The sequence below is a fragment of the Prionailurus viverrinus genome, chromosome B3 (assembly GCF_022837055.1).
Source record: "Prionailurus viverrinus isolate Anna chromosome B3, UM_Priviv_1.0, whole genome shotgun sequence".
NCBI classification, from domain to species: Eukaryota; Metazoa; Chordata; class Mammalia; order Carnivora; family Felidae; genus Prionailurus; species Prionailurus viverrinus.
Window position 1 is genome coordinate 91,892,325 of NC_062566.1, and position 11,768 is coordinate 91,904,092.

The 11,768-nt window shown below is 34.7% G+C and overlaps 1 pseudogene; it reads left to right on the plus strand.

Moving 5' to 3' along the window:
• The first annotated feature begins 1,331 nt into the window (after window positions 1-1,331).
• On the plus strand, window positions 1,332-3,355 carry LOC125168626 (kinesin-like protein KIF2A; annotated as a pseudogene).
• The last annotated feature ends 8,413 nt before the right edge of the window (window positions 3,356-11,768 follow it).

The following is an 11,768-nucleotide window of genomic DNA, read 5'->3' on the forward strand; positions in this document are numbered from 1 at the left end:
TTCCCCTCCCCTGCTTGTACTCTCTCTTTGTCTCCAAATAAACATTAAAAAATAATAATTTTATTAATGATAAATATTGAATAAGTACCAAATGCATTCATTATGCTGTTTATTTTGCATGCATTACTTTTAGCCATCCTGAAACTCTGAAGGTATAGTCATATCAGTTTATCAACTTTTCAAAACCAGAACAAAAGTTTAACAGTCATAGAAATTAAGTAACCTGCCCAAACCATGTGGCTAGTAAGTAAGTGGTAAAATCTTGTTCAAACAAAGCCAGTGGGTTTCAATAGCAATTTACCAGATTTTATTCCCAGTACATTTATTTTCCTTTTTTAATCTTCTTTTGGTGGGACAAGGATGAAAGAAGGGCAAGAATGTTAAAAAAAAAAACAAACATAGAATTTAATAATTTATGAGAAACTGAAAGATTATTTGAGCTTCTAAACCTTACATTTTAAATTGTTAATCTCAAATCAACAAAATGCCCACGTGTATGTAATCAATAATAATATTTTTAATATGAATGCAGTTGTCTTGAATTGGGAGAGTGTATACTTTTATGCTTTCTGATTTCCCATCTTTGTGCAGCATATATAGTATTATGTTGGACAGCTTGAGGACTGAAAATAAAATGATGAAATTTTAGAATTTAGTGAATTTAAAAGATTGAGAAAGTAGTCTTTCAACTCCGCAAGTTTTATTTCTCAATGTTTTATGATAAGGTTGTATGCCACTGACTCTGTTTACACTGGACTAAATTAAAAATTTTTTCAACTTAATAATTTACAAAATTACAAATGAAGACTTCACTTTATTAAAAAGAAACTTGTCTTTTGGGGAAAAATTTGCCCACCATGTCCTCTGGATATATTTGTGGGCATTTTCTCTCTATGGCCATTAATTTATTTCATTAATTTTATGAAGAAGTTTTTAAGTTACTTACATAAAACAATGATTTCTGTGACCTGAGTCAGCTTTAGGTAATCGAGCGTGGTCTGTTCCACTCTCCTGGTTCCTGGATGCCCAACATCACTCCTTGCCCTGCAGGCCCTGCTTGCATTCATAGTGTCATAACTACCCGCCACCCCACCTTAGATGAGGTGATGGTAATGGCCAACTCCAGCAACATGCAGATTGGGATTTATGTGGAGATCTAGCCAAGAAGTGGTTCCTCTTGGGGAAAATGTTTAATGTCATGTGCTTGGGGTGTGTAGTGAGACCCAGTCAGGCTTGGAAATAATTTTTATTGTAAAGGAGAAAACCCACGGAGTACCAGAAATGAGAACAAATTCAAGGCCCTAATTAGCAAACCCAAATATATCAAAGCAATGGTATCATTCTTAAATGAAAATAATGGAAGTGTTACTGTTGAATGGATAGAAATGGAGATATAAAGGGCAAAGATACTGACCTGGAGAGCATCTTTTCACTCAACCATGACTCTGTTCCTGATGAAGAAATTGAATCCAGTTCAGAAACACCTCTACCTCCAGCATCCTCAGCCAAAATAAACAAAATTGTAAAGAATAGACAGACTGTGGCTTCTGTTAAAAATGACCTTCCTCCAAAAGATATCAGAGTGGTTGGCTCTGCACATGAACAACCTAGTCAACTTCCTGAAAAGCCTTCCTCTTCACAACAGAATACACGTGAAAAATCTGTGTGAAAAAAGTAGAAAAATTATAAAAAACAAACAAGCAAACAAAGAAAACAAAAAACAAAAACAGGGAACTATAACAGAAAAAACTTAAGAGCCTGGGATGTTGATGCTACAAACCCTAATTAGGAAATTCTGTGTATGATCAGAGACTTTAAAAGGATTGTAGATCATTGACAACAGCAGGTCTTATTGATGAAAATGACCATTCAGTAAAAAATAAACTCAAATTAAAGCTCTAGATGTAATCATAATCCCTAGTAAAAATATTGTAATGGTATATAAGTCTACTTTTAGTTTTGTCTCAATAAGTCACATAGAAAACCAAACATTTGGTCTTGATTTTGCCTTTCATGACTCAGATCCTAAGTGAAATGGTTTAGAAGGATTACAGGTAGACCAATAGTGGAAACTCTATTTGAAAGGAGAATGGCTATGTCCTTTGCTGCAAGTGGAAAACCTCAAACATAGGGAAGGAACGAACCAAGATTGTTCTGAAGGAATTCATGCTTTAGCAGCTTGAGATATTTTCTTAAAGCCAAAGACCAAACTATAAGAAGTTAGAACTTCAAGTATATGCAGTTTTCTTTGAAATTTATAGTGTAAATGTGTTTGACTTGCTAAACAGGAAAGCAAAATTAAGAATGCTAGAAGGTGGGGTGCACCTGGATGGCTCAGTTGGTTAAGCATCCGACTTCAGCTCAGGTCATGATCTCACACTTTGTGGGTTAGAGCCCTGCATCAGGCTCTGTGCTGACAGCTCAAGTGGTGTGATTACAGGAACAGGAAGTCAAATGTGTTGAAGATGTACTGAAACTCATTGACATAGGCAACAGTTGCAGAACATCTGGTCAAATATCTTCAAATGCACATTCACCTTGGAGCAATGCAGTATTTCAGATTATTCTTAGAAGGAAAGGAAAACTACATGGGAAATTTTCTCTTATTGATTTTCCTGGAAATGACAGAGGTGCTGGTATTTCCAGTGCAGACAGGCAAACTAGGCTTGAAGGTGCAGAAATTCGTAAAAAGACTTTTAGCACTGCAGAAATGAATTAGAGCCTTAGGTAGAAATAAACCTCCTACTCCTTTCCGAGCAAGCGAAGTCACTCAGGTGTTAAGAGATTAATTCATGGGTGAAAACTCTCATGCCTGCATGATAGCTACAAACTCTTCAGGAATGGCATCCTGTGAAAATACTCTTGATGCATTAAGGTATGCAAATAAGGTGAGAGAATTGACTGTGGATCCAGCTGATGTTGGGGATCTTCATTCAATGATGCACTGTCCACCAAATCAGATGGATGTCTTAGAGGCAGAGTGGGGAATGGGCAGTTCCCTTCAGAGATCCAATGTAAAACTTCTTTGTGAACACAGTGAAGAAGAGGTTTCTCCACAATTGTTTACTTTTCATGAAGCTGTCTCACAAATGGAAGAAATGGAAGCACAAGTTGTAAAAGATCACAGGAGGGCAGTGTTTTAGGAATCTATTCAATGGTTACAAGATAAAAAGTCTCTCCTAGAGATAACTGAAAAAGTAGACTATGATGTAGGTTCATATGCTACTCAGCAGGGAGCTATTCTTGAGCAAAAATAGAAATTTTAACTGAACTCTGGAATAAAGTGAAAATCTGTGTAGCTCTGCAAGAACAGGCCAGCAAGCAGATCAACCCAAAGAGACCCCATGCCCTTTAAATCAGCATTTGCTGCCAAAGGATCCCCAGAACCCACACTACTGTAACATGTAATGGTTATACTGTAAGAGCCATTTGAAAGTTTGACATTGTTAAGCTTCTGTGGAAAATGCCTTGTCCCTTCATCTGTATGACATCTCGGTTTTGTGAAACTCTCCTTTGTCTACAAAATACTTCTGATCCAGAAGATACAAACAAACTTTGGGAATAGTGAAGTATTTTCTTTCATTTGCCCAAATTGTGATTTACTTTTAGAGATCCTTGCCAATTGTATTTTCTCTATGATGAAATAAGACTGTGGACTTGATCCAAAGGTGAATAGGAGGGGGAAGCTACAGCATTTCCTTTTCAGTGTTCCCAGCGAGACTGAGCAGTTTTAAGTCTTTCGTGTACATGGATACCTTTATACATACTTTGCCCACTTCTGGGGACAGCCATGCTCACCTCTTCCTGCTTTGTGCCTTGGCGAAGGCAGGTGACGCTAAATTTCTGAAGCACAGCCAAGATAAATTACAGTTCTTATTTGTCATTATAAATTACCTTTATTCTGTGTACATTTTACTATATTTGAGACATTTTTGTGCATGACTAGTTACTTTTGCATTATGTACTGTATTATTGAATGGAACTGAAGTCAGTGATGGTGAAAATAGCTGCTGGGCCATTCTATCTTATAAGTAGAGGAATCTGGAATTATGAGTTTTAAAACCATATAACAATGGTTTTAATTTTTTTAGCTTTTTCTTTGTAAAGACATAAAATATAAACTAGTTGGTATGTAATAAAAAAGTAATGAAATTTTTAAAAATGTCCTAAAATTACATGTACCTAAATTATGCTCATATAACACTGAGCTGATTTGATCTGTTCAGTTTACAGAAAAAAAAATACCATTAGAAAGTACAGGAAAAAAATACCATTAGAAAGTTGACATAAAAGTTTCTTTTAAGGGATGCTGAGCAGATGAGTTACCTTTTTGAAAATAAATAAGATACAATAAAAATTACCAAATGGTCCTGTAGATTTATTATTTTTTACTTATGCTGCTACAACAAAGTCTAACTAGCAATGGTTATTTTATGTTTCTCTGAGCTGCAATTTTTGAAAAAAATCATATCTTGATTTCCTGTTATATGTTACATGACAAAGAATTGATGGTGAAAGGGATGAGTTGAAGAGTGTGAAATAAAGCATTTTAAATCATTACAGGAAGAGAAGAAACCCTGTAATTCACAAATCAGCATGACATTTCTTCAAAATTTTATTACTTCAATATTTTATTCACAGAAATTAAACCACTTTACTATTCTAAGAATAATAGGTAGTCGGATAATTTATGTAAGAAAATTAAATAAAAGATGTCAGATTTGAGTGAAGACAAAATAGTTTTTAATAGTTTAGCTTAAAATTAAACACTAGGTAAAAAAATATATTCAGTTATTTTATTACAGAGGATCTTTACAGTATTCTACCCCTTCATTATGTTAGCTTAACACATATCCGTAATTCCCATTTTATTAAACTTAATGAGAAAAACGAAAGGAACTAGGACATAAAAGTTGTGAATTGCATATCATCATCAAAATAAAAGCTAATTCATGAGATCAGATAAAGAAAATGAGTCCTATGGTAATAACAGTTGTGTCATAGTACTTATCACCAAAACCTGAACACAGCCCAGCCACCTTTCTGTTGCTCCATTGCACACTGAAAACTAAACTGAGCTCTATTAACAGATTAATGAAATCTGTTCAAGATAAATAGTTTGTCTTAGTTTGTCAACTTTTCTACCCTGAAAAATGTTTGGATATGATGAGTCATATTGATCAGACAATATTTGTAATGCTATATTTTAATAAGCATTTTCATTATAAAATAATCATCACTAAAAAAGTATAAATATGCAGATCAAATTTAATGCATAGATTATACATGAAGAATGATTTTAAAAATGAGAGAAAACAATTAATTTTCACGTCCCTATGTTCCAGCGCAGAAGACAGAAAATAAGTTGAACATGGCGAAAAACACACATAATAATTCTCTTCCCAGGATAAAAGAGGCTCTGTGGAAAAATATAGAAATTCTATCAGGAAAGAGATTTGTGGTAAACTCCACATCTTGAAGGCTTTTCTCATTCTGAAATAAATATGTTAGTGAAGAGAAAAATATGTGATCTATTTAAAGGAACATCTGGGTAGTTAACCTGATTGGCAAAATAATTTTTTATATTTTAATTGTCTTCAAAGAAAATGTTTTTGTGTTGTTGTGTGTGTGTACATGTACATGCGAATTAGAGAAACCACCTGAAAATAAAAACCATAATCTAGCTATAAAGCAGTCCTTTAGGCTGAATGAAAACATGCTCCTAGGGACCAATTTCCCAATTAGGAACTTTTATTAGCCTTCTAGGTCATGCTTTTGTTTGTTTGTTGAATTTCAGGAGATCCGTCAGTTAACGAAACGTCAATTATTTATTATAAAATTATTTAGTAACTAAGATTGAAATAGTGAAAGCAATGTATATTAGGGCATCTTAACATTTATTTGTGAGAAGGCAGCTTTCAAGTAGCCTAGGGAGAATAAATCCTTTTTATTTCCAGATTCTCCAGTGATGTCTTGCATGTAATTTAGTATCTCCATATCTCTAGGTACTTCTAAAATCTCCTATTTTAGCTGCCGGCATAAGGAATAAAATGCCTTATAAACATTTCCCTGTATTCTTCTAAGAGACTACAAAATAGGAAACACTGGATATTAGTCGTCCTGTTGACTACAGTGCATTCAAAATGATAAGGTAATTAAGCACATTAAAGTAATTATTTAAAACAGATAAATGTCTTCTTGTGCCTCAAGAGGAAGCTTCTTACCGTATCACTTGAGTTGCAACTATTCAAGCACAATCAAGTTGAGTCTTCTAAATTCTTGCTTCAGGAAAAATTTTTGAAAGTTAACTAGGTAGTGATTTCTCTGAAAATTTCAATTTAAAGTCATAATGATCATGCTTACACAAAAGTAATGGCTTCCTTCAGCCACAGAGACTATCCCTAGTTGATATAAATATGTAGTTGCATTCTTCAAAATTACCACAAAATAAGCAATTTTGTAACTCAGGGATGCAACATGAACTGAACCAAATCAACTGCGTAGTGATGTCTATCACTGTGTCGCAATTACACAGAGGATAAACAAATAAAAATCACCATAAAACGACTCTTTCCTTTATATTTTATAGACATGGTCCAAAAGTTGTTTTAATTATCCCCCGTTTTGGTCTATTACCTCACCTCCCTCAAATATTGGTATAACTTATTTGATAGTAAGTAGATAGTCTTCTATTAAACCAAACAATTTGGATTCCTTCTGTCTCCTGTTAGTCAATGTAGAAACCAGAGATTCAAACTTATTGGTTTCCTATGTAACTTGGAGAAAATCAAATATGTTCCAAAGAAAAGCCATCATACGGTTAAAACTTAGTTATAAAGGAAATATTTGTGCCAACAGCTAACTTCAATCCAGCTCATAAACACTGGCATGAAAATGAGTCTTACAGTTCACTATCCACACCATTGCCCATAATCTGATAGGCCTATAATTTAAATATGGTGCCTCAGTACAAATGTAATTGTAGTGATGGGCCACTGGTAAGTGAGGGATAATTCCAGGAGCTGTCTGTTGTTTCTTTCCATTCTAGGACTTTCTCAGTGGCTGTTGTTGCCCCAAACAAGACACTTTGGTTCTTTAAGCCAATAAGACTGGGGTGGTTTTATTAGAATATGAGGCACTCTGTGCAGTGCAGACCAGGAGCTAGTGTTTGGATAACTGTTGCCGTTGTATCTCCCACACTACCCTCATTCTCACAGTAAATGTGAATGTTTAAAAATAAGTCGCCTTGAAAAAAAACAAGTAGGCTTGAAAACAATTAGGAGGCCTTTTCTGTATGACATTTCTCTCCAGGCATTCAAGCCAGTACTAAGGGAAATATAATATAGGCCAAACTTGCTTTCTGACTCCTAATCACCACCTTTGATATTTTACCTGCTCTGCCTTCAGCTCTTGCTCCTAATTTCAGAGTCTTTTCCTACTGCTTGGGCTCAGCTGTACTGAGATAATAATATAATAATAAACTTATTACTCTAGACATTGCACTTTCCCTTCTCAAGAATTCTTATATTTTAAACAGAACCACACAAGATAATGCTTTATCAAAAGGAAGAACTGTCTAGTTGACAACTGATAAATGTGACTGAAAGATATGAGGAGGTAGGTCATACACCACCCTTGACTGGTGACACAGATTCTGATTGCTCTCAGCGCTGACCTTGTAAAACTCTCATGGTTTCATTTACTTTTCTGAATACCCACCTAGAACTTTGGAAATTACGTAACAGAGAGTTTTTAAACTTTGCACATTTGAAGCAAAAAATGAAAAGTGGCAAACCATGAATGAGAGACTATTTCTTTTTTGTATTCTTCTCAAAAAAATACCTTGACAGAATTTATGAAGAATCATCCAATGAAAAAAAGTACTCATCAGTGTGGGAGAAGCTTTATTAGAGCGCCATGTCCTAATCTTGTTTATATATATCAGAAATCTTAGTCACACAAGAAAAATGGACCAGAATTAATACACATTTGAAAAAGCCATATTGTCGCTGCATAACTCAGATATACTAGTTCCCAGTCTTATATTTCTCTCAGACTAAAGTCTTATGGTTTTCTCCTGGAGGTATTCCCTTATGCTACTGGGAAAATCTGTGATCAAATTTGCAGTTAATGAGGGTTGATAGAGTCCAATTTCCCACTGCTATAATTTTAAACACCCACCTTTTTTTTATGAGCATGGTGTAATAATGTTCAGCCTTTAAATTTAGATGTAGGTCATGTCAAGTTCATAATAAAAATCAGTTTATGGAAACGAAGATTCATTCTTATTAACATTTATCTTCTTTTCTCTTTTTCCTTTTATTCTTGTTTAGTTCCATGATGGCAGGATGTTAGTGTACTGATACTGAATTGACCTGGCGATCAGTCATTGAATAATTATCAACTAATTCCCTTTTTTGGGGGGGTTTATTATTTAAACCCTGTTTGCATATAAAAAGATAACCTCGGTGTACAAACTGAACAAAAATGAGTCTAATTTTAATAAATAAGTCCAAATTTTGATATTTATTTACTAAGAGGAAAGAGAAATAAGGGAGTTTTGATTAGCACCAAATTTTTAACAGTGATTTCAGATGAGAGCAGCAGTACTGCCTCTTTGTCTAATTTATCACTGTATTTTTTTGTTGTCGCAAAGTACAAAGAGAGTCTTTATATAAATCAGTGCTTATAGGGTCACCTGGGTGGCTCAGTCCGGTAAGAGTCCGACTTCGGCTCTTGGTCTCATGGAGGTCTCTTGAGGTCTCTTGATCTCTTGAGGTCATGATCTCATGGTTGGTAGGTTCTAGCCCCATATCGGGCTCTGTGCTGACAGCTCAGAGCCTGGAGCCTGCTTCGGATTCTGTGTCTCCTTCTCTCTCTGCCTCTCCCCCATTCACGTTCTGTCTCTCTCAAAATTAAATAAACATTAATTTTTTTAAAAATAAGTATTTATAAATAGAAGTTTAAAAAAAACAATTTTTTTAATGTTTATTTATTTTTGAGACAGAGAGACAGAGCACGGGCAGGGTAGGGGCAGAGAGAGAGGGCGACCCAGAATCTGAAACAAGCTTCAGGCTCTGAGCTGTCAGCACAGAGCCAGACTGGGGGCTGGAACCTACAAGTCGTTAGATCCTGACCTGAGCTGAAGTCGGGCACTTAACTGAGTGAGCCACCCAGGTGCCCCTATAAATGGAAATTTTTAACTATCTACATTATATCTGGGAAATATTCTCCTAATTAATATCTAATGAGAAGTATAATGATACTGGAAAGAACAGCTTTGATCTGAGCATCAAATTCCATGGTTTCTTATACCAACACTGTAGTGCCGCACCACACGATGTAATAGCCACATGACAAATGTAGCTATTGAGTACATGAATGTGGTTAGTATGAAGTGAAATATGCTGTCAATGCTAAATACAGAATTTTTATAACTTAATATAAAAAAGTAAACTCTCTTAATATTAAATTTGGGGTTGATTACATTTAAATAAATATTTTAGATAATTTTACTTAAAATATATTTTATTCATTTCTTTTTATTTTTTTAAATGGGACTACTAGAAAAATTTTAACATTTGGGCAAATATTCTCAAAAAAGGTAAGCCACAGTGATAAATCATGTTTATTTCAATTTCTTTTTTCAATTTTAAAATAGTTATTCAAGTATAATTGACATAGTGTTATATTAGTTTCATATGTATGATATAATGATTCAGTAATTCTATTCAGTACTCAGTGCTCATCAAGGTAAGTGTACTCATATCCCCCTTCACCTATTTCACCCATCAGCCCACCCACCTCCCCTCCAGCAACCACTAGTCAGGCATCCACCAGTTTGTTCTCTAAGAGTCTTTTTTTGTGTGTCTCTTTTTAATTTGTTTATTTGCTTTGTTTCTTAAATTCTACATATAAGTGAAATCATATGGTATTTGCCTTTTTCTGAGAGACTTATTTCACCTAATATTGTATTCTGTAGATCCATCAATGTTGTTGCAAATGGCAAGATCTCATTCGTTTTTATGGCTGAATAATATCCCATTGTATATGTGTATGTATGTGTATATATATATATATATATATATGTATGTATTGTGTATATATATATACACCCCACCTCTTCTATATCCATTTATGGATGGATATTTGGGTTACTTCCATACCTTGGCTTTTATAAATAATGCTGCGATAAACATAGGGTCCATATATCTTTTTGAATCGGTATTTTCATTTTCTGTGGATAAATATCCAGAAGTGGAATTACTGGATTGTACGGTAATTCTATTTTTAATTTTTGAGGAAACTTCATACTCTTTTCCACAATGGTTTCACTAGCTTGCATTCTCACAACAGTGCACAAGGTTTCTTTTTTCTCCGTATCCTTGCCAATGCTTGTTGCTTCTTGTGTGTTTGATTTTAGCCCTTCTGACAGGTATGTTTTGATTTGCATTTCCCTGACGATTAATGATGTTGAGTAGGTTTTCATGTGTCTACTGACCATCTGTATGTCTTTGAAACATGTCTATTCTTATATTCTGCCCATTTAACAAGATTATTTCTTTTATTGTGTGATGCACTGTTTAAGTTCTTTATAAAATTTTGGATATTAATCCCTTATTGAATAGATCATCTGTAAATATCTTTTCCCATTCAGTAGGCTGCCTTTTTGCTTTGTTGATGGTTTCAGTCCCTGTGCAAGAGCTCCTTATTTTGATGTAGTCCCGATAGTTTACTTTTGCTTTTTTGTTGTTGGTTTTTTTTTTTTTTTTGTCTTTTTGGAGAGAGGGAGAGAGAGAGTGCATGAGCAAGGGAGAGGGGGAGAGGGAGTGGGGGGAAATCCAAAGCAGGCTCCACACTCAGCATGGAGTCCAATGTAGGGCTCAACCCCACAAGCCTGGGATCATGACCTGAGCCAAAATCAAGAACTGGATGCTCAACCGACTGAGCCACCCAACCATCCCAGTTTATTTTTGTCTTTGTTTCCCTTGCCAGAGGAGACATATCTAGAAAAATGTTTCTATGGTTTCTATGGTTCTAAAGAAATTATTGCCTATGTTATCTATTGGGAATTTTATGGTTACAGATCTTACATTTAGATCTTTAATACATTTTTAGTTTTTTTTTTTTCTCTGAGTGGTATAAGAAATTGGTCCAGTCTCATTATTTTGCATGAGGCTGTAAAGTCCCCAACATCATTTTTTGAAGAGACTGTCTTTTTCCCATTGTATATTCTTGGCTCCTTTGTTGTACATTAATTCTAAAATTGTGAGTGTATTTCTGATCTTTCTGTTGCATTACTCTATGTGTCTACTACTTTTGTGCCAGTACCATACTGTTTTGATTACTACAGCTTTGTATTATTTCTTGAAATCTGGGATTGTGATAGCTCCAGTTTTGCTCTTTTTCAAGTTTGTTTTGGCTATTAAGGATCTATTGATCTTAGAAATTTTAGGATTATTTTTATTAGTTCTGTGAAAAATGTTGCTGGTAATTTGATCAGGATTGCATTAAATCTGTAGATTGCTTTGGGTAGTATGGACATTTTAATAAGAAGACTGAGATAGCAATACTTATAAAGACAGAGACAAAGAACACTACATAATGGTAAAGTAAACAATTCAACAAGAAGAGATGACAGTTGTAAATATTGGAATGTCTGGGTGGCTCAGTCAGTTAAGATTCTCTCTCCCTCTGCCCCTCACCCACTCATGCACACACTCTCTCTCTCTGTCTTTCAAAAAAAATGTAAATAGTTATGCACCCAA